The 22,515-nt window shown below is 47.1% G+C and overlaps 1 protein-coding gene across 1 annotated transcript in view; it reads right to left on the bottom strand.

The window, feature by feature from the left end:
* Positions 1-22,515, bottom strand: part of ADD2 (adducin 2) — a 101,421-nt gene that overhangs the window by 39,633 nt on the left and 39,273 nt on the right. Inside the window, exon 2 of the mRNA XM_032873689.1 lies at positions 4,626-4,742. The gene's annotated coding sequence lies outside the window, so the exon portion shown is untranslated. The remainder of the gene's footprint in view (positions 1-4,625; positions 4,743-22,515) is intronic.

The raw sequence follows: 22,515 nt of genomic DNA, 5'->3' as shown, positions 1-22,515 counted from the left end.
GTCAGCGCCACTAGGCTCTCCAATCTGGGTTATGAGCCTTCTGACACCCAGGGCAGCCTAACAAAGCCCTAGCCTTTTCCCTGCTGTGTGATCCCCTTCTCAGCAAAGAAAGGCAAGTGCCTTGACTGAACAAGAATTAGCTTTTGAACACAAGTAGAGAGATGCCAACAAAAGAGCATTACAGGGGTTCGGGACACATGGCTTTCATCTTTAACCTGCCCTCCCTCCCTTTACCACTGTGAGCTCACATTTGCATTCCAAGGGGATGTGGAATACTCTCTTGTTCTCTTAGAGCACTCCTGCCTCCTTGTCCTCATCTGTTCTTCCCCCTTGGCCCATTTGGTTAGCCCAAACCTTGACCTTCCTTACAGCCAGCAGTTCATTATGCAAGAGGCCTTGCTGGCAGCCAGTAAAGCATAGTCTTGTTGTCATTGAGCTGTGACCTCCTTCCATGGAGGGATTCTACCCTCCAACTTACAGTGCCTCTGAGTGAGGCAGGTGGGTGAACCACTAGGTTGTGGGAGAAGTGGGAACCTACCCCATCAGCCCTGAACACTCAGATGATCTTCCTTCCTTTCCCTCTTTCATATTTCCTCCCTCCCTCCATATCTCCCTCCTTCCCTTCCTTTCCCTTCCCTTGCCTTCCTCTCTCTCTTCCCCCTCTCTCCCTTTCCTTCCTTCCTTCCTTCCTTCCTTCCTTCCTTCCTTCCTTCCTATTTTTCCCCTTTTGGGGAACAGCAAATAGCACATTCAAGGAAGGGTACATGTACAGGGTCCCTCAGCTAATAGCCTGAACCCTTGGCCTAGAGCAGTGGTTCTTGGGTGCATGCTGCAATCCACTGGGGAACTTTTAAAAATACTGATACCAGGGAGTTTAGTGTATTAGTCTGGGGTATGACCTAGACATCATGATTTTTAAAAGCTCCCTGACAGCCAGAGTTGAAATACCACTGGCTAGATGTTAATAGTTGTACCGTGTATTGGATGGTATCCATTCCAGATGTCGGCCATTTAGCCAGCTAAAGATGGCACAAACCTCATCTTCTAACACTATTGCTACTTCCCATGGCTGTCCAGGCCCCATATTCCAATGCCAGTCACCACCTGCCACCATACACTTGACCTGAGACAGCAGGAGTGCTCCAAATGACACCACAACCTGCTTTTGCAAGTCTGCCAAACTGTGACACCTCATCTTCATTCTTTCACTAATTAATTATTTCCTTATGAATGCCCTCACCAATGTCTCCCAACCAGCACCATGCCTACCAGTCCTGTAGATGAAATATTTGCCTGTGAGTGATAGAGTATGGAGGAGGCATCTTCTGGAAGTGGCAGCCAAAAAAAAAAAAAAAAAAAAAAACCAAAAGAAAAAAAAAATCTCTAAAGAAAGATTTGAAACAGATTTAGAGGTTGCTAGAATGGTTGAAGTTGTACCTAGCAACACTCAAGCCAGATTCTTCATCTAAGAGGAGAAAGAGTGATTGAGTCCATCAGGGATATTTCCAGTGGAATTAGCTCTGGGCTAGCGTCAGAGTCTACAGTATCACCCTCATTCTGTCATTCTCTAGCTTCATGGGCTTGGGCAGGGGGTAATTTTCTTCTTTGGGTCTCCTTTTGTCCATCTATAAATAAGGGAGTGAACAGAACAGACTCTGGAGCCCCTTCCAGCTCTACACTATATGGAGAGAGAGAGATTCGTGTAGAAAATGCAGAAGGATGGAGGATCTGGGTTTCCTGGAGCAAGAGGCCTTCCTCCTCCATCCTTGTCTCCCCACCCCTCAAGCCAAATGCCAAAATGGGCAACTGCAAAGAACACACATGACCTACTGACATTTGCCTTGTAGGTTCAAGTCAAGCCCCTGTGCATAGAGCGAGTTCAGAACATTTCACCTCCACCATGCTCTCGGCCAGCCTCATCCCTGCAATAATAAGCAGCGGTGAGGGATAGCAAGGACAAAGACAATGTATCAGAGCTAGGCAGACATGCGGTCACCAGCCAGACTCTCCAGGGCAGACAGCGCTGCAGACATTTTTCCAGAGGCACTGCCCCTCCTGTTTAAATTCTCTTTAGCACTTTTGTAGTCCTGATCTTTGATGTTATTTTAAAAACAAAACAAGCAACCTCCAAATGGGTACCATGGATATGCACATGGGGATGAACGCCCTGTGTTCTCATGGCTCCAGGTCCCACCAGCTCCAGAGCCCCCTGAACTCTCAGCTTCTCTGGGATTTGGGTCATTTTGGCCAGTACAGCCCAGTACTGAATGTTTCTAGCCTAAATCTTTTCTATTTCTAGCCTAAATCTTCTTTCCTTCCTCTGGGAATGGCTGCATTCCCAGGAATGGGTCTGTGAAGGCCTGAAGTAGCACTTCCCTCCCTGAAACACAAGGAACAAAGAAGCCCAGGTCCTGCTGGGCAGGGAGTCCACACCAACATGTACCCTAGGCCTGCCTGCACTTCTCAGAGCCCATCCCCAGATGGTTACTCCAGATGCTCCAATGGGAATGGGGTAGAAAATGGAAGCCCTGACACCCTCACCATAACAATGGGGTCCAGAGGAAACCACCCTTTGACTCTGTGAACCAGGAGCATCCTTTCATGCTCCTTCCTTCTCTTCCAAAGTGTTGCATAGGTGGCCAACGTTATGTGCAGTGTGGCTTAGTGGTTAAAAGCATGGACTCTGGAACAAGAAGACGGTGAGTTCCAATCTTAACTATGCCACTGTGTTGTCTTGCTGGGTGAGTTACTAACCTCTTGTGCCTCAGTCTCCCTGTGTATAAAATGGGATTGAACTATTTAGCTACCTCTTTAGGCTGTTGTGAGGATGTAGATGAGTTAATGTATGTGAAGTACTTAAAACAGTGCCTGGTGTGTATCAAGTGCTATTAAGCATTTGCTCTTATTATGTGTCATTTAGGGGCTGGAATTATTATAGCATTAGGAACTCGAGTAATGAGAGGCTCATGATTCAACTGTAAACAGGTGCATACTCAATGACTGTAATTACATGTTGTAGTCCAAAGAACTAATTCAATCTTGAGCTATATTAACAAAAAGAACATCCAGAAAAAGACTGACGAGAATGACTAGTTCTCTGACCAAATACTGGGAACATGTCAAGTTGGAGATCACAACAAAGAGGATAAGCAGAGTGGTGAGCATCAGAGGCCACTGCTCGAAGGGCCAGGTCTGATATCGTAAAGAATATATCTGGCCGTTCTCCCCAGTTCCTGGCACAGAACTTCAAAAAACCTTGGAATTTCTAAAGTATCCAAAAAACATTAGGAGGGTCTTTTGTTATTCATGATGAGCTCATTTCATGGAACTTGAATCCATGTTAACAAGTTGACTCATGGTGGGCCCTTCGATGTTTCAAGGGAGGGACTAGCCACCAAGAAAGACCAAGCACATGGTTACAGGGTTGGAACTTGAGCACCCTGTCCCCACAAACCATGGAGGACAGGTGGGGGAGGGGCTGGAGATTGAGTTCAAACAAGTGGCAGTTGCTCTAAACCATTATGCCTAGTAGTATAAAGCCCACCATTAAAAATATCAAGGCTTAGAGGAGCTTCCTGATTGGTATGCTGGGGTGGTGATGCACCCAGATTCTATAAGGAGGGGGCACAGAAGCTCTGCTCTAATCCCCCACCCTCCTCAGGCCCTGCCCTGTGCATTGCTTCCATTTGGCTGTTCCTGAGTTGAATCCTTTCTACTAAAACTATAATCACAATCCCAGTGCCTTTAGTGAGTTCTGTGAGTTGTTATAGGGAGTGAGCGACTAAAGGGCAGCATGGAGACCCTCAAATTTATAGCCTAGTGAGTCACGAGTGCAGTGGCCTGAGCACCCTACTTGTAGCTTCTGAAGTGGGGGCAGTTTGATTGGTGATCTTGCCCTTTAACTTGTGGTAGTAACCTGTGTGGCCCCGAACTCAGCAGTGTCAGAATTGAGCTGAACCGTAGGACACGCATTTGCATCAGAGAATTGGTGGTGGACCAGTACTAGGCGACTCCTATTCATGATTTATTTTCATTCCCAGGACTACTTCTTGGGCAGATGTCATTGTTGCTGTTTTACAGATAAACTGCACTGCAGAGAGGTTAGCTAACTTGCCCAAGATCACACAGATAACAATGGAGTCAGGGTCTCAACCAGGACTGTCTCTGGCTCCAGACCCTCCTGCACTCCTCCACTCCACTTGTCCCCAAATGTCTGCTGGGCTGCCATGTGGAAGAGGAACTGAGCTGATTCCTTAGAGCCTCCAGGGCCCCCAGGAGGTAAAAAGGATTCAGTGGAGGGTGCAATGGACAGCTTTGCACCAGCAGGAGCTGCTCAGGAACAGGAAGGTGGGTCAGGCAGTGAAGGCAGGCGGTGCACTCTCTCCTCAGAATCAGGTGACTCCACAATGCCGTAGAAGGGCTTCTGCCCCCATAGGGGGTTGCACTACCGCCTTCTAAAGTCCTTCAGATCCCATGGTAGCTCCACAAGTCAGCAGGATTGGGGGAACCCATGGCAGTGACTCCCCTAATCCTGCTGGTGACTGGAAGTTCATCCTCGTGAGACGGACCCAAACAAAAAGTGTGCCTCACCCCCCACCATCACCAAAAACTGCCAACAAATTACCGGGAGGCTGGACCAGCCTCGTCCCAGGCTGCTGCTTCTCAGTGCTCGGCCCGTGCACCCCGCGTCGTTCTCAGGGACGCCGACCACATCTACTGGATTTCAAACATCTGGATGGAAGCTGAGAGACACAAACAACGAACATTAGGGTCTTGTGTGCACCACCAGGGCTCCTCACCCCGGTTTTGCAGTACCATTACGTGCTGATTTATTTTCAGGACTGCTGAGAAATTCTTAAAAATAAACTAGAAATGAAATTTTATTTTAAAAGCAAATTATGTCTATGAAAGGCGCAGAAATCTTCATTATCTTTATGAGTAGGACCAAAATTCTTTTCAAAGAGAGGAACTGGAAAATCTCTTCAGAGTCCTGGCTTCGAGGACCTGAGGAGAGAAGCTGCTCTCCACAGAGGAGCAAACAGGATGTGGAACTCCTGCATGAGCCCGGAGGGTTCCCACCTGCCAGGCTGGAAGGCATTATGACCCCTTCCTGGTACCACCCCCCAGTACTTCACTAGTTGTTACTCAATTCACAGACACCGGTATGAGAGCGTTTCGGAGAGCTGAAGCAGCAGAAGCAGAAGCTGCCTGAAGGATATCACACCCCAGGACAGCAGAAGGGTTTTAGAGGTGCACAGGCCATTAGTTGGATTCAAGACAATTTCACCAAGCATTAGTATCTTACAAACAGGGATGAGTTACTACTCTAAAAATACTGGGGATCAAGGTCTTCAAAGGGTTAATTGTTAAAATATTTAAACAAACAAAAACCACAAGAGATGGTTTTCCATTTGGGGCACTCTGTTGCTCAGAGTAAGGAGGCCTGCCTCCCCCAGGGCTGGCAGCATCCTGGACACCAACTCTTATTGCCACATGGCTCTGGGGCCAGTCCCCGCCCGTCCTTCCACACTGGCCAGTTCAGCTCCAGCACTGCCTACAGCAGAGCATCTGGAAAGACTGGACTTCCCACTGAGGGGCAGAGAGAATCCATCATGGTCGGTACGGTGTGGCTGAGAAGGCCAGGATAGTGCATACCCACTGAGGCACAACTTCCTTCTCAGCCCAGCCAGGATACCCTGAGCCCAGTCCTGATGCTCATGACTCTAGTCAGGGACCTGGCAGCTGCTTCCATAACCTCTTCTCTATGCTCTGCACATCCAGCTGTCAGCTGGGGTCCTCCTCCCATTAGTCTTATTTTTAGCTAGAACAGGGTCACAGGCACAACCTCATGCTGCTTCTGTCCAATGCCCACCAACAGGAAAGGGAGCCCTCCTTCCCAGGGCCAGCTGGCTCTATGCAGGGTTTACTGACATACCCCTGGGTGCTGTTCTTCTGAGGGGTGACCACTGCTGTCCCCTAAAGACTAATCCTGCAGCCTCATAAGTTGTCTTACCTGAAGCACCAGTTTCTTCCCCTTCCCCAGCAGCCTGTGCCACAGAAATATGAGGTTGCCTCATGGCCATAGCTTGCTAAGATTTGGATTTTCAGAGTCTGAGCTATTTCTTGTGTCCATGGAAAGAACTAATATTTTGCCCCCAGAAGTGTCCTATGCCATTTTGTAAGAAGACAGGCATCTGTCCCCCAGTATACAGTATAAGTATACAGTGAACACAATAATTCCCATCCCAATCTCTATTGGTGTTGAAATTCCACTATTAGAGTTTCATTCCTTAGGTTACAGTATTATCCCCTGATTAAAATGAAAACATGTCTAGGAGGTATCATAGGCAAATGTTGTAAAACATTCCCCTGTGGTACCAAAACTATCAGATCTCTGATTGCACAGTCAGGCTAAGCAGGGCCAGGACAGGCACCAATTCTTAATGAGAAAGAGGCATGATGCCAGGGCCACTCCAAAGGGTCTAGCAACTGGGGTTGAGCTGTCACCCTGGGTGGACCTCAGGGGACCCCGGTGTGACAACCCTCTGAGCCTGTACCTGCTGCAGTGTCGAGGCTGGCATCACCATCCATTCAGCCTTTGGTTTCCCCAGCATGTGTTTTGAGAACCTACCTTCCAACCATTCACACCCCTGGGACAGAGCTAAGAAGCAAGGGCTACTCCATATCATGAGAAGAGCAGCACCCACCCCCAGGGTGCTTGATACCTCCTGGGAGGCCTAACACCTCAGGGCCACCTGTTCCTTGTCTCCATGTCCAGTCAAGCTGGGCTGCAAGGTGGAAAGAGTTGGACATAGGATCCCAGCCCTAGATGGTAGCCCACTAGAGTGTGAACATGGACAAGTCACAGATGCTCAAGGACCTTTGCTCAGTCAGATGTTCCACAGCCACTTTAAAACTGACTTCTCAGAACCAGGCTACCCTGTACCAACCACCAGAGCCTCCCTCCCCCAGCTAGTCTCCCATCCCTGACACTACCCAGCAAGGGTTGGTGGGATACGTCCCAGCAAGAGTTGTAGAATGCAGCCTGACTCTTCCCTTTCTCGCCCTGTGCACATTCTCTGTCACCAAGTTATCTGGTTTTCTGTCCACTAAATATCTCCCTACCCAGAACATAAGGCCCTTAATCATGCCTGCCATCTCTCCAACCCTTTCATGGTCTGTGCAGTCTTTCCTCTCTCATATCCACCATCCAGTCAGTGGCCAGAGTTATTGCTCTAAAAGTGCAAAACTGGCCCATGCCTGTCACCACCCTGCTAAAATCCCACCTGAGGCTCCCATCACCTGGGGAGTATTCCTTCACTTTCTTTTTCCCCAATTCCTGCTCCTCTAGCCAAAACTCAGTCAAATTTAGATTGCGACAGGTATCCTTTTACATTTATCAAATATAAAGTTTTAATTCTCAATTTGCTTTTTCAAACCAAACACATGCTCCATGCTGGAAATTCAAACCCATCCATCCCCAATCAGAGAATGGGGGGCAGGGAAGGGCCCCTCCCTTTTCTCTTTGCCCACCTCCTTCCTCTTGAGGATTACCACCCTGTAGAATGCTATCCTGACTCTTACCTGGCACACAAAGCCCCACGAGTATCTCAGTGCCCGCCCGCACCCCGCCTGCCTCTCATGGGTATTCTGGGGCTATTTACATGACCTGGAAGGGACCAGGCTAGTTCCTACCTCTGTGCCTTTGTCCATGCTGATCTCTGCCCAGAGAACAATTTCCTCTTTTCCTTCTCCCTTCCACTCAGGTTGTCCTCTCCTCCTGGAAGCCTCCCACCTACACCCCTGTCCCTTTGGCTCTCACATCACCTTCACTCACCTCCTTTGTTCCACTTACTATCTGACAGCAACAGACTATTACCATGAGCTCCTAGCAGGCAGGGCCTGTGTCTGTGGCACTCCTCTGTTCCTCATGCTCTGCCATAAGACCTGGTGCCAGGTAGATGCTGAATGGATCTCTAGTAACAGTGCATTGCAAGTTGGGTGGGTTCTGCAAAGCAGCATTGGGGTCCCAGAGGGGAAAGAGGCCCTAGGGGCGCTCATGAAACCATGTGGGGAGACAGTTCCTAGTAAGGTGCCAAATGTTGGTAGAGGTAAGCATGGTAGGTTCCTTAGTGCCCAAATCTCCTCCTTTAAAACAAAATATCTTTTTGTTGTATGACCCCCAAATGGCTGGGCCCTCTCTAGCAGCCATTCTTCTTGCCTATTTGGAAGCAGAATTCTAGCAATCGAATACAACTCTTAAACTAACAAGTCCAGCTTCACAATATAACACTGATTATAGGGAGACAGAGGAGAAAACAATAGATTCCACATGCCATCAGCTGCAACCCTTTTGGTCCTCCAAAATTCAGCTGTGCCCCCTTATCTGTCTCATTCACTTCTTCCCTCCAGCAACCCCTTCTCTGCCCCCAAACTCTCAACTCTTTGCTCAGGGGAGCCCTGTGGCTCCCTCTCAGCATCTCCAGTTTGCATCCTCACACCCTTGACCCCTACTCAGGAAATACTCCAGCCAGGATTCACTCTCCTCAGAGAGCAGCTGGGGAACACAAATCATCACTCAGTCACAAGTCATTTTCCTCCCTGTCCCACTGAAGACCAGGTATATGTAATCACTGGAGTATAAAATTATATTCTATGGGTCATTCCTAGCAGCTATAAAGGGAACAGAAGGTCTAGAAGGAGAGTAACAGATGCCCACATTGTGAGACTTTTTATTAGAAGCTGTGGAAGCTCCATGTGCACCTAAGAGACGCAGGTGCGTATCTCCTGCCCCGCCGATGGGAGGTGTCCCTACAGGAACGGACAGTCTGAGCACACTGAGCCCAAAATGGAAAGATGCTCAAGCAATTGCTCTTGGCTACCCCCACCACCGCCATGGGCATGGCCTCCCCCTGGGGTGGTGCCAGCCTTGGAAAGCCCCTGGCCCCCAGCCTAGCATCTGCTCCAAGCCTTAGACTTGAAGTCAGAACCCACACTCACCGATCCCTGAGACTTCCAGAAGGGAGAGAGGAGACAGTTGTGGCCTTGCTGTTACTTTGCAGAGTAAAGGGAACCTGCCAAACAGAGGTTGGACCACACCCTGCCTGGTGTATTCAGATAAAGAGAAAGCTCACGCCTCTGCAGGGCGGAATTCTGGGGAAAGCCTATCATGAGCTTCTTCACACGTTTCCAAATTTCCCAAGTCCTACTTTAGGTATCAACGGCTGTGACCATTTAGGACAAAAATAGTTTAAAAGAAGAAAGGGAGAAGGAGGAAGGAGAGAAATGGTACAGTCTCCCTCCGTCCATCTCTGGAACCCCTGGGCAGGAGGAATCCATGAACCCCCAGACTGCTGCAAGTCTAAGAAGTGCTCATTTCTGAGCATCCCTGATGCATCCTTTCCCAGAAAAGTCCAGTGAATTTTAAAAGCCTTCTATTAAAAGGCCCCAGACCTAATGGTTGGTAGGTAATTTTTTTTCATTCTTGTATTATCCAGAAATTGCACTGCTGTGGAATGAATGGACCCAGGCTTTTCTCTCAGCACTTAAAATCAGTCCCATTCCCTCTCACTGGACAAGCACAATTATTTGTTGAGTATCTACTCATGCCCAAGAGTAAAGCAAGTACTGGAATTGGGCATGAGTGGAAAGATTTCCAAAAGAAGTGAGATTTGGTTCCCGCTTGGTAGAGAGGCCCATAGTCGTATTAAGTTGAAAAATATGAATACAAATAAAACTGTGTGTGTGTATAACAAGCATTGAACACATTCATTTCAGACCATCTCTGAAATGATGGTGTATATCTGTATATTTCTCTCTTTCTGTCTCTTGATATATATATTTTTTCAGTTTCCTGTATATATATTTATAGATATATTGAATATATACATTTATTTTCAGTTTCCTGTCTGTATATATGTATATCCTATATATACACACACACACACACATATATATATACATATATATATATGTATTCCTGTATAATCATACACACACAAGGAAACTGAAAATAAATGTATGTATTCAATGTTTTCAGAACAGGAGACTGGAAACTCTGGGTCTACATTTATTTTTTTATTTAAATTCAATTAGCCAACAAAGAGCACATCATTAGTTTCAGAAGTAGAGTTCAGCTAATCATCAGTTGCATAGAACACTCAGTGCTCATAATATCACGTGCCCTCCTTCATGCCTGTCACCCGGTTACCCCATCCCCCCTACACCAGGATCCACATTTATGAGGACCAAAGTTCTGGGTTAGATCTTGAAGGAAGCCATTATTCAATCAACAAAATTTGGGCTGTTAAACCCAGATGGGTAGGGGTGTGCTGGGCCCTTCTCAGCACTGTAGTGCAGGGCTCACTGCACTGGCTTTCCCATGTGGAACTGGAGGCTCCAGGAAATGGAGTGACCTGGTTGAGGCTACAGAGCTATTCAAGGGCAGAGCCTAGTTTGAACCTATCTGGTTCCAGAGCCTGGTCTCGCTTGCCACTTCACCAAGAGTTCCTCCCCTCCATCACATGCAAGAGACCTGGAAGGAAGGTGGGGAATGGAAATCAGCAAATAGCTAAAGCCTGAGGTCCAGGCTTCATATTCTTTGAAGAAGCCTCAAGGATGAAGCCAGCCACTTAAAGGATAATTCTCATTCCGATTTCCAGCATGGGGACACCAAAGAGTCTAATTCACAATCCCTGCTCTCAAAAGGCCCACGATGGAGCTGGGGCAAGGTGTGGACCATAGAGAGATCACTACAGTATTGGGGGCACAGAGCTCTGGTAGAGGCTCATGAACCATGGGGTTCCAGAGAGGCCCCAACCTTGAGTCTCCAGCGTTAAGCTTTAATCCACTTGTTGGATATCTCTGCCACCAATCATAAGACCATGGCTTCAATGAAGGGGAAAGAAAGGGGGATTCAGGAAACCCTGGTGATGTAGAGGCAATGCTGAGGGAGCAGGAAGGCCGGGTTCAGCCTTAAATACTAAGTCCCTTCAGTGAAAAGGTCAGCCAAACTTGCACACTCTGTGGATAAAAGCTCATCAAAAAGACTGTCTAATTGAATGGACATTCCCTGGATTCACTGTTCCACACCTCAGGCTGTCCTAGAATCCAGTCACAGATACTTCTAAGCAGTCATCTTTCCCTTTCACTTCTGGCAAGACTGCACCGAAGACCAAAAGACACTGTATTTTGAAAAGCTTCACCTCGGTCAAGTTCCAACATAAAACAGTGGGTTCTGATTTTTGACCTAATCTGAGAACATTTTGTTCTTCATTAGGAAGGTGAAACGTAATCCGCTGAACCCCGTGGCTGGACAACCCTTGCCCGCCAGTCCCATTTCCAGCCAAGAAATCTAGGAAACAGCTACGGGATGATGTGTCCTTCTCTGTCTAGTGGAATAAAGTGCATCCTAGGCCACAGAGGTGAAAACAAATGCTCTTTTAGCACATTCAGGTCAGAACTGTTTTGTTGGCAGCATTTCCCTAACTGGGCAAAAGAGAAAATTATAAGAACACCTTGCATCTGGAACTAGAAAGGAATCTGACACCATCTCACCCCTCTCCAGACGAAAGAAGCTATAAAAATTCACAACCACAGTGACACTCGGGCCTTGCTGAGTTGGGGTGTGGGAAAGAAGACTTCACAGGCCCAGGAAGAAGGGTTGGTAAGGAAACATGTTAAAGGGCGGGACGGTCTAAAGGCTCCCATGGGAAACTCTACTGGCCTCTGGATATCCATGCAGAGATATCCCCAAAGCCTGAGAAGGGGGGGTTCAGACTGTCACAGAGTGTCAGCACAAAGATAGAAAAAAAACAGGAGGCATACTGTTTGACCTTCTCCGCTCTGTGATGCTCCCTGTGATTCTATATGGCTTGGATTTTATTGTGAAGGTGTTAAGGGAGGAACAATTCCAACTTTTCTTCGTGTGTGTGTGTGTGTGTTTGCATCAAGGACAATGCCATGTGCTCACCAAACCCACTGCTCTTCTTCCTGAGTACCCAATTTCCCAGCCTCCCCTCTTTCTTCTCGCAAGGGCCAAGTGGAATATAAGTCAATGGGTTATAAGCAGAAGTGATGTGCATCACCTGTAACCCAGGACATTAAGAGCAGAAATGCCTTCTTGCCTCTCTCCTGGATGCAGAGGATCCTGTAGAAATTCCGGGGCCCTTGGGGATAGTGCAGCCACCAAATGGAAGGAGCCATGGTGTCCCTGAAGGCAGCCTACTGAGCATCTGATTGGAGATGCTGAGCTTGCTCTTACAGCAGACAGCCTACCCTGAACAACATAGTCTTTTTTTTTTCTTTTTAACTTCAAGATAGTCTTCTATTAACTTAATTCTGATGTCTCCTTCAGGATCACCAGTTACCAGTTATCAGGATGCTGAATCTCTGTTCTCTAAATTTTTCATTTTCCTCTCATTAGTCTTATTATTGACACTTTCCTTGCATTCTGACAGTCTGTCATTATTTCCCACTTCACCAACGTTAATTCTGTGAACGAGTGTGCTTCTCATGATAGCATGGGACATATTATCTGTGGCACACTTTCCTTTATGTCCAGTTTCCCCTCAGCCCCTTCAGGCTGGCTGTCCTCTCCTATTTCTTAGAAGCTGTGTCTTTTTGTACTGTACAGAGGAAACCAAGTCACGTTCCGACTTTTTTCTTGTGATTCCTATAGAAGATTATTACAAGAAGCACGTGCTTCTTTCAAGTGTTCCAGATCATCTGTATTCCTCTGAAGTGCCGTTTCTCAAGACACTTCTAATTGCTTTTTCCTTCCCTTTGTTTTCAAATAAGATGAAATCAAGTCCCCTAAGATGCAATACATAGGGAAAATAGTTTCTAGCAAAAGGTGATGAGGAAACCACAGGTTTGCTGGAAATAGATGCAGTGTACATACAATGAATGGTGACTTTTAATACCATGTGGCAATTTCTGTACTAGCAGACCACAGCAATTACTTTAATAATCAGTTCACATAAGATCAAAGATATAAAAGGACAATTATCAAGGAAAACAACCCAATCCTACATCTAGGTTATAAAGTGGGTACTCCTTTAATCAAACTCATTTCTAGGCAATGGGTCTCTTAACATCAGACTTGAGGACATAAATACGTGAATCCACAAATCTTAAAATAGGACCTCCCACTTCATAATTTCCTGAGAGCCCATAAAACTACTGATAAGATTTAGGAAGAAGGGAATGAAAGATGACAATATCAGATCCTGGACACTCAGTCATCTTCACTCCCAGGATACCTCTTGCTTGAAGAAATGACACGGGAAGCTAGTCATACAGATGAGCACAAGGAAGATTTTTGAGTCAGGCCTCAAGTGAAGGCAGAAAGATATAAGCCCAGGTATTGATTTGACAGTGAGGGGTGAAAATAAACATTGGCATTACTGTATTTCTTCAAATCTAAGACACCACTGGTTGATATGCTGTTATTTTAGGTATTACTAGAAGAGGAAAACCACTGCCAGTTGTAATTGTACGTAATCATTAATTGGAAGACACATCCCAATTTCAGAGATGCTGACATGTAGGGAAAATGTGTACCTTAGAATTGAGGAAGTATGGGGCACCTGGTTGGATCAGTCGGTTAAGCGTCTGTCTTCTGCTCAGGTCATGATCCCAGGGTCCTGGGACTGAGCCCTGCATCGGGCTCCCTGCTCATCGGGAAGCCTGCTTCTCCCTCTCCCTCTCCCACTGCTTGTGTTCCCTCTCTCGCTGTGTCTCCTTCTGTCAAATAAATAAAATCTTAAAAAAAAAAAAAAAGAATTGAGGAAGTATGGAAACCCAACTTAGAAGCTAGGTCACCAACTTTGGGACTGCTCTTCACATATGGGTGGCAGGTCATCTACAAGGTCAGGAAGCCAAGCTATGGGACAGGAGAAAGAGGCCATGAGGCTTTAGGAGAGGCCCATGAACCATGACCCAGGGTTTTTGGACAGACGAGGTTTGTTGGCTGCCAGTCCTGCTTCCGCCAGGCAGTGATCCTATATCGGTGACCGCAAGGCAGACTGATGTGCCCAACTGCCAAACATATTTCACTCCGCGCACACCCATGTCCTTCTGAGGAAGCATCTTCCTCCTTTGTGAAATAGAAGGATCATGTCCTAAGGCTAGACCAGACGAGGATGAGAAGGCCAAAGCTTAAGAGACAAGATGAGACAAACATGGAGAGGGACCCTGCACCTGGATTTCTGATTTGCTGAGTGGATGAAAACCACTGTGGCTGGAAGTGTTCTCCAGGGGGCCTAGCACACAGTAGGTACTCAACAAACGCTAGTTCCCATCTCCTATATCCTCTCTTTCAGAAACCTCCCAGATCTGCCATGGAGATCTGCCTTGCATTTTCTCAATTGGGAATAGACAGATTTGAGGCAAAGAGGGAAAATTAACAATTATTGAGGGGGTGGGCGGAGTGGTAAATAACTCAGTAGAAGCCCAAAGCTGTCTCCCTACACCCAGGGAGCTGGCTCCACCATACAGCCTTGTGGCTAAGAATCCAGGTTCTGGAAAGCATTAAGGGCCCTGGATCAAATCCCAGCTCTGCATCTGTCTAACTGTGTGTACTTGGCAAATTAATTAATTTCTCTAAACCTCAGTTTCTTGATCTGTACAATGGCAAGAGGAATAGAATCTCCTCAGAGGATTATATAAAATAAGATATGAAAGCACAGGGCCTAGTAAATAACATGAGCTCAGTAAATGTTAGGTGCTACTATTAAATCATTCTTCCTGTGGTCTATTGACATCATAACAACTGAATTTTTAAAATTGCCATCTGGATTCCATCTTGCCAGCAAGCATATATCTGGGCTCACTGCCCCAACAAATGTTCTCAAGGGAATGTCAATGCATCTGTGAAACTCAGCTTAATAAAATTAGGCAGGTTATATTTGCTACTGAATTTCTGTACTAAAGACACAGGTAGATTTTTGGTTGATGGGCAGTTCTAAATGGTGGGTTCCACTTCTCCATTGAGCAGGTAAATCTAGAGATTCCAGTGATGTTACAATGCTCCTTGCATCACTGACAAGACTGCTTGGACTGGTTACAGGTTTTTCCAGCTAATTCCCTGACCTCCTTGACCTGGCTATTTATTACAGGCACAGAAAGCTGTGCCCATCCATCTGACATGCTTGTGCCTTGGGAAGGAAGGACTTCGGGCCCTTACTGGCAGTCAAGTTTAGAATCCAAAGAAAGGGGTGAGGTTTTCAATCTGGGAAAAATAAAAAAAAAGTGGCAAAGGATTGGAAACCGAGGCAGAAAATCATGGAGGGTATAAAGAGAACAAATATAGGGGGAGAGCCCACTCCTCATCACTCAAAACAAAGGCATTTAAAGCAAATTAAGCAAAGTTTCACATATGGTTAGTAAACAAATGGAATGTATGAGCCCAAGTATGAGCCCAAGACATGATCCATACTGAGAGTGTAGGAAGCCACACTAAACATTCACGTGAAGACGCCTTTGATAAGAAACACCCATAGGCATTTAGCCTGGGCAAGCTGTCTCATGGAAAAGTACACCTATACAGTGTTAAGTGAAAAAGACTTTGGGGCAGAATAAATAATAGCTGGGGGTCCCCCAACCTCCCTACACTATAGGGCAGCTGCACACCCTCCATCTTTGCCTTCTTTGTGCCCAGCCTCTCTGGGAAGTAGGACAAAGGGCCTTGATGCCATCTCTCTCCTACCCCTGTGAACCCTCTATAATTTCAGAAACATATTACATAATTTCAGAAGTGTTATGATATGGCAAAGCACGCAGATTCTGGTGAAGACTGCCTGATTTGTATCCTAGGTTCACCTCTACTAGTTGTGAGATTTTAGGCGAGTTACTGAACCACCCCACGCCTCCTCATCTGTAAAGTGGGGATGGTAATTATGGTAGCAACCCCAAAAGGTTGTTGCCATCAAATGGATCCATCCATGAAAACACACAGGACAATATCTGTCACAGGAGACACATTCAATAATGCTGCTATTATCTGGCAGCTGTCAGCAGCATGAGTGAATCCAAACACCAAGCTGGACCAGCTGAGCATGCAGCTTAGAAGCACGGGAACGTTCCAGTGGGGTCTGTAGTGGGTTGAACAGTGGGACGTCAAAAAATATGTCCATGGCTTAACTTCCAGAACCTGAGAATGTGACCTTATTTGGAAAAAGGATCTTGAACAATGAAATTAAGAATCTCAGGATGAAGTCATCCTGAATTATCCAGGTGGGCCCCTGGATAATTCACTTATCCCTTATGAGACACACAGATGAGATGGGCACGTGAAGACAGGCAGATATGGGAGTGATGCAGCCACAAATCAAGGAAGACCTGGAAGCTGCCAGAAGCTGGAAGAAGCAAGGAAGGATTCTCCCTTATAGCCTTTGGAGGGAGCACAGCCCTGCTGACACATTTTTTGCACCTCTGGCCTCTAGATGTGTCTCAGGGCTACTCCAACCTTAATATGCATACTAACTGCCCAGGTTCTGATTCAGCAGGGGTGGAGTGAGGCCTGAGATTCTCCATTTCTCAGAAGCTCCTGAGTGATGCCATTGCTGATGGTCCACAGACCACCTTTGAGTAGCAAGGGTTTAAGAGCATATTGTCACCAACAGCTGCGTGATGACAAAGAAGATGCCTGGAACAAAGGGACTGAAGTTATAGATCCAATCAGCCACTGTGACAGTAGAGGAGCCCCCCCCTTTCAGCTGGAGGATAAAGGGCAGACGCAAGTCACTGAGCTCTGCTAGCAGTCTCCCTAGACTCAGTCGATGCTTCTGAATTGAACAGCAGCTCACTGGGGCAGCACTAATGGGTTCTGACTGCTCCCGCTCATCAGTCTCTAACAGGGTCAACCAAGAAGTGGTCTCATCCTTTTGGATGAAGAGAAAAAAAAGACAAAAACAAAATATGATTTCCTCATCCCTGGCTTATGGAGGGCCCAGAATAATTCCTAGTAGAATGGAAACTTTGGTGATAGAATCCCAGTTTCCTAATTTTAATGAACTTGGTGGAGACTTATATGTCGGCACTTATGCCCTATATTTTTTTAAGATTTTGTTTATGTATTAATTTGAGATTGAGAGAGAGAGTTGGGGGAACAGAGGGAGAGGGACAAGCGGACTGCATGCTGAGCATGGAGCCCAACATGGGGCTTCATCCACGACCCCGAGATAATGACCTGAGCTGAAATCAACAGTCAGGCACTTAACTAACTGAGCCACCCAGGCACCTCTGCCTTATTGTTTTCATGGAGTGAAAAATGCTTGGTCCGAAAAGGGGATGAGAACTTGCCACTAATGTAGCCTGGGCTCTTATGTGTGTTGATATTGAGAAGCTCAGGAGGGTCAACAAGAGAGGAGAGGCCACTGGTAGGTCCCAGGATGAGGCTGGGCGTGGAGTAGCTTACCCACTAAAACAGCCTGGGTTTAAGGGAAAAAAAAAAAAAAAAAAAAAAAGCTGTTCCGCCAAGTCGAATGTAGGAATGGGCAGAAGGTACAGATGTTCCCTGGGCCCGTGTTTTTCTTTGTAAGAAAGAAAAACAAGAAGCCTTGTTACAAAGAAAAGCACTAGCCCAAGAGAGTTACTTAGGCTAGGCCAATTCACCAAAGCAGGGCTCACTACCTAACCTAACTGCAGTTTCAACCTCTCCCAAGAAATGTTATCTTAACTGGCCAGTCAGGAATTTTCTGATCAGCACCAGTGATGTAATCTGTCACATGACCCTCATCGGTCAGGAAGGAAGATGAAGTCATCCACCTAATAAGACCCCCTGCTCTGTCCTCTAAGGCAATGTGACCTTCCCAAAACAATCTTTTCTAGTCTCTTGCTAGTTGTCTTGCCCCTGTTTTGCCTGTAACACCCTTCCATGTTGTACCGCTCCTCCAAACTCCTTTCTGTTTGCTAAATGGGATGTTGCCCGATTCATGAATCACTGAATAAAGCCAAGTTGATCTTTATATTTACTCAGATGAATTTTGTTTCTAACAGCCTGAATTCTCACTACTTTCATTTCCCACTGATCTCTTTCTCCAGCACCCCTCCTGCAATCCAATCTACATACAGGGTTTTATCTAAAATGCTTCACAAGACCACCCAAGACTCCTCACTGTCTGTAGCGAAGATAGCCACAAGGCTTTAGATCATGTACCAACTCCAGTGGATTTGTGGCACTGACTTAAGAGAGCTTGAGTCCTCCTCTGCATTCAGTCTGAAAGGAGGAGATTGATTTTCTGGGTCAGCCGCGGGCTCACGGCACCGGGAGTGGCACAACGCCATTTCTTCCCAAACAACAGGATAAAGTCATCCTGGCTCTCAAGCTACTCAAGCCAGCAGTTCCCCCAGTCTTCCTCTGCATGAAATGCCCACCCCAGACAGACAGGACCACCCTCTACCCCACATCAGCCCCCAGCTCTCCTCTTTCCTTGGTCAAGGTCTTTCCATTCTCCAGCACCTGATTCTTTTCCTCTTCTTGGCTCTGGCACCTCTCATTTGCCACCAAATTGCCATCTTTTCCTGCTACCACTCATCCCTGTATATGAGTCAGGACAAAAATGATTAATGCATGAGTGTTCCCAGCTTCTCCCCTCCCCACAGCCTCTTCTCCCTAAACTCCAAGAAGGGCTCTCCTTGACTCATTGGCTCTTTTGGACTTTGTGAGGTAGAATCAATAGGGAAGGGAGCTGGGAGAAAAAGAGAGGAGGGACCTTCAAGGAAGCTGGTGGGTTTTTAAGGTCTTGTGTTGAGAAAGGAGCAGCAATATGAGGTGTGAGGGCCACGGGCCACAGAGAAAGGTGGATTTATAGGAGTTGCTGTGGTCTACAGATGCCCCATGTCACAGTCAAGAAATGCAAAACCATAAGTTATCACAAAAGGCTTCTGATTATTTATATCTGTCCTTGAGGTCACAGCAGCACACTCATGCTGACCCTCACGGGACATGGCTGCGTAAGTATCCCCTTTATGCCTCCCCTGCTCTTTTCCCATATGGCTTGAGGGGCCACTCCTGAGCCTGTCTTCCAGGGTTTGGGGCAGATCCCAGAGTGGCAGAGTCAGGCTGGCCCTGAATGCTCCCCAACATCTTCACTCCACAGATTCAGAGCCTGAAGCCCAAAGAAAGGGGGTCGGTAACTTCTCAAATTCCACTGCAGCTAAAATGTCTGCGTGGGCGGCCTGTCCGGAGCTGACAGCAGAGCGTGACTGCCAGTCCCCATTCCCTTCCTTCCTCCTTCAAGAAGAGGTAGTCTAGTGAGGGGATTGCAAACCAATCCGGTTTGATGGGTACTGATTGAAGACACACTATGAAAGTGTGCCTTGTATAAAAATACATTAAACATTCCAGAGAAGCGTGCTATGGACACTGACCTGCTGTGAATTATTTTATGATGGGAATCATAATTTTGCACAGATAGTAATCATCCCAGATCATGGATCATCCCAAAGGATCACTGAGCCTTTGCCTTTGGGTTCAGCTCTCCACTCACAGGTATGACCCATCTCCTATTTCCAATTTCTCATCTTTTCCTACCCTTGTACTTTCCCTGCTCCCCTCATCCACAAACACCATCCCTGAAGGCTTGCATCATCTTCCCTGCATAGAGGCAAGTCCAATGCAGAACATGCTAGGTGCACCTTGGGAATGTTTGTTTCTGATGGTGGGAGCAGGGGATCTCATTAAAAACCATTCTGACCTTATTGGCCTCACGTGCCCATTGGCTCTCACTGAATGTCAGTGTTAAGGGGACTTTGGAAGCAACCCGGCCTGGGTTGCTCCCAGCGAATAATTCCTCAGCCCTCCCTGTCGACCATGGCAGGCTCCATGTCAGCTGGCTTCCTGCTGGGTTGGGGGCAATAGGAAGCACCAACCCAAGATGGAAGGAAGATGCCAGGGCATTTCTTCCCTTCCTCTCTGCTTCACATGGCATCTCCTCCATGGCCCCTGTTCCCACCTGAAAGGCCACCATGTTCCACAGGGTGAGTGGCCCTGGTCCCAGGGCTGGGATAGTATCACTTCCCCACATTTTCCCTCCTTCCTGGCAGAAGTGACCAGCGGGGGCTAATCTCTGGGCCACCTCCCCGTGATCTGCTTCACCTTCTCCATTACCTGTGTAAATGTCCTGCATTAAATGCCCTCTGCTTAGATCCTTAGAGAAGTTTCTATTTTCCCTGTTAGAGCCTGACTGATACACGGCCCAACTCCCTACCTCCCTTCATCAAACCTGTGAGAAAACTGAGGCCAAGAAAGTGTGATTCGTCCAAAGAAAGACTCAGGGATACTTTGGTCAGTGTCTGGCCTGGCCTTCCTGGCTCTGCCCTCCTCATCTCTGCAGAAAATGTCAGGGAATGCTTTATTTTCACCTTTAAGTCAAAGAGTTGCAAATCATTGAGATCAACAAGTTTGCAAGACGTGAATTCTAAGGCATAACCACAGTCCTTTCACATGCCCTCTGGACATGAGGAACGATTCAAACCTTTCCTCTGAGGGATGGAGTCACATCAATTAGAGTAGCCAGGCTGTGATCACCGCCAGTCACCCTGGGCTTCTGTGCCTCGGTTTCTACATCTCAGGAAACAAAAGTTTCCTGATAAAGGATAAAGGATAAAAAAAATTATCCTTTCCAGGGGTGCCTGGGTGGCTCAGTGGGTTAAAGCCTCTGCCTTCAGCTCAGGTCATGATCCCAGGGTCCTGGGATCGAGCCCCGCATCAGGCTCTCTGCTCAGCAGGGAGCCTAATTCCTCCTCTCTCTCTGCCTGCCTCTCTGCCTACTTGTGATCTCTGTCTAATAAATAAATAAATAAATCTTTAAAAAAAAGAAAAAAAATTATCCTTTCCAGAAGCATTTAAACAGTCCTCTTAATATTTGCAGCAAAATTCAACTCCTTAGATTTTGGACCAGATGGATTCTCAACTCTGCAAAGTAGGTTTAATTTAATAGTTATTTAAATGCACCACATATTTTAAACACACAGTGCATCTGCTAATTAACACTTCATAATTTCTCAAGAGTCCAAGAGGCAGTTGCTACTATTTGTAACTGGTGAAAGATGTGTCAAGAAAATGAATCCTATTCCCTTCTTGAATTGCAGTCCTATGTATGTGAAGGATATTGTCTCTTCCACCTCCTGGAAACAAAATGGTAGGAGATGACGAGGGCAACTCCCCCGGGGCTGAGTAACAGGGACATGTGAGCAGAGCATCACCTTGGACGCTTTAAACAGCGATGCTCTGCTAAGGGCCAACAATCCCAGGTTGATTACATAGACACACATAAGCTCAACAGCGACCTAGTAAGAAGACCTGGACATATGCACACATACACACACACACACACAGCACCTATAAGGAAAAGCCAGTTGCCAGGGCAAGATGACCCCAGTCTGCATGAATCTGACAGTCAAGGCAAATGAAGCCACAGGTGCAGAGTGGGCGCTTGTGGCACTCGGCCCCCAGATCTCATCAGGCTGCCTAAACGTCCTCATCCACCCCTCTGTGCCGGAAATTCAATCATTCAGAGGTTTCTTAGACTAATGTCTCTTGCCTTTAAAGGACAGGACTCCTGGAGGAGTTGACCAAATACTTGTTATTCTCTTCCTACATCAGTGTGACCTCATGAGACAGCTGTCTTCCTGGAGCTTTGCAGACATCAGGGGCTGATGGGTCAGGGAACCCGTAGGGAACATGCAACACTTAGGGGGATGCACTGGGAAGATGCAGGCTGCCTTACTTTATTGTACCAGGGACCCTGGGCACCTGAGGAGTCAAGGAAAGGCATTTTTAGAGGTTGATGGGGCCCCAACGGGGGAGGAGGGAGCATCTACTTGCCCAGGGTTCTGCCTAGGACAACCCTATCTGCACCTGCTCCCACTCTCCACACCCACTATGACCTCGGGATTGCTTCTTCTTTGGGGGAAGAAGGAGACATGAACAAAAGGTTGACAATTAGGGAGAAGAGACTGAGTGTGACTGGGGAAAAGCTCATTGTGTGGGACTTATTTTCTGGAAATTCTAAAAATAGCAAAGGACTAGAAGAGGCTTTCACTTGTCACTAAACTGGATGTTCGAAGAGGGAAGGGCCTTGTCTGATTTTGTTCAGTGCTGTATCCCCAGCATCTAGAATAGTGCCTGAGAGATGGGAGGGCCCCCACAGGAACTGGCTGAATGAATGGGGTGGTACAGACCAGCATGCAAGGAGGGCACCCCCAGGCCCTTCCAGTGGCCTTTCTGATGGCCCACTGACCATTGTGGCGGCACAGTCTCTTGCTGGAGTTGTGGGTGGGGCTCTGGGGGGAAGGGAAATCCCTCTGCACTCCCCTACAGCTATGTATGCTGAGCTCGGCAGGCTTTCCGCTGTTCCCCCGGGTCACTGCTTCCATTAGGCAGCATCTGCTGGATGGTCAGCCCACATGTCGTATCAAGCAACTGGGGCATCTTCCCTGCTGATGCCCACGACAGGAAGGTAGATGCTGCCCCAACCAACCTTAAACTTCCCTCAACCAAACCTTTCC

Source organism: Lontra canadensis, unplaced genomic scaffold (assembly GCF_010015895.1).
Source record: "Lontra canadensis isolate GAN:19392208 unplaced genomic scaffold, GSC_riverotter_1.0 scaffold50, whole genome shotgun sequence".
NCBI lineage: Eukaryota > Metazoa > Chordata > Mammalia > Carnivora > Mustelidae > Lontra > Lontra canadensis.
Note: the sequence above shows the minus strand (reverse complement) of the source record. Positions and strands in the feature narration are given on the sequence as shown.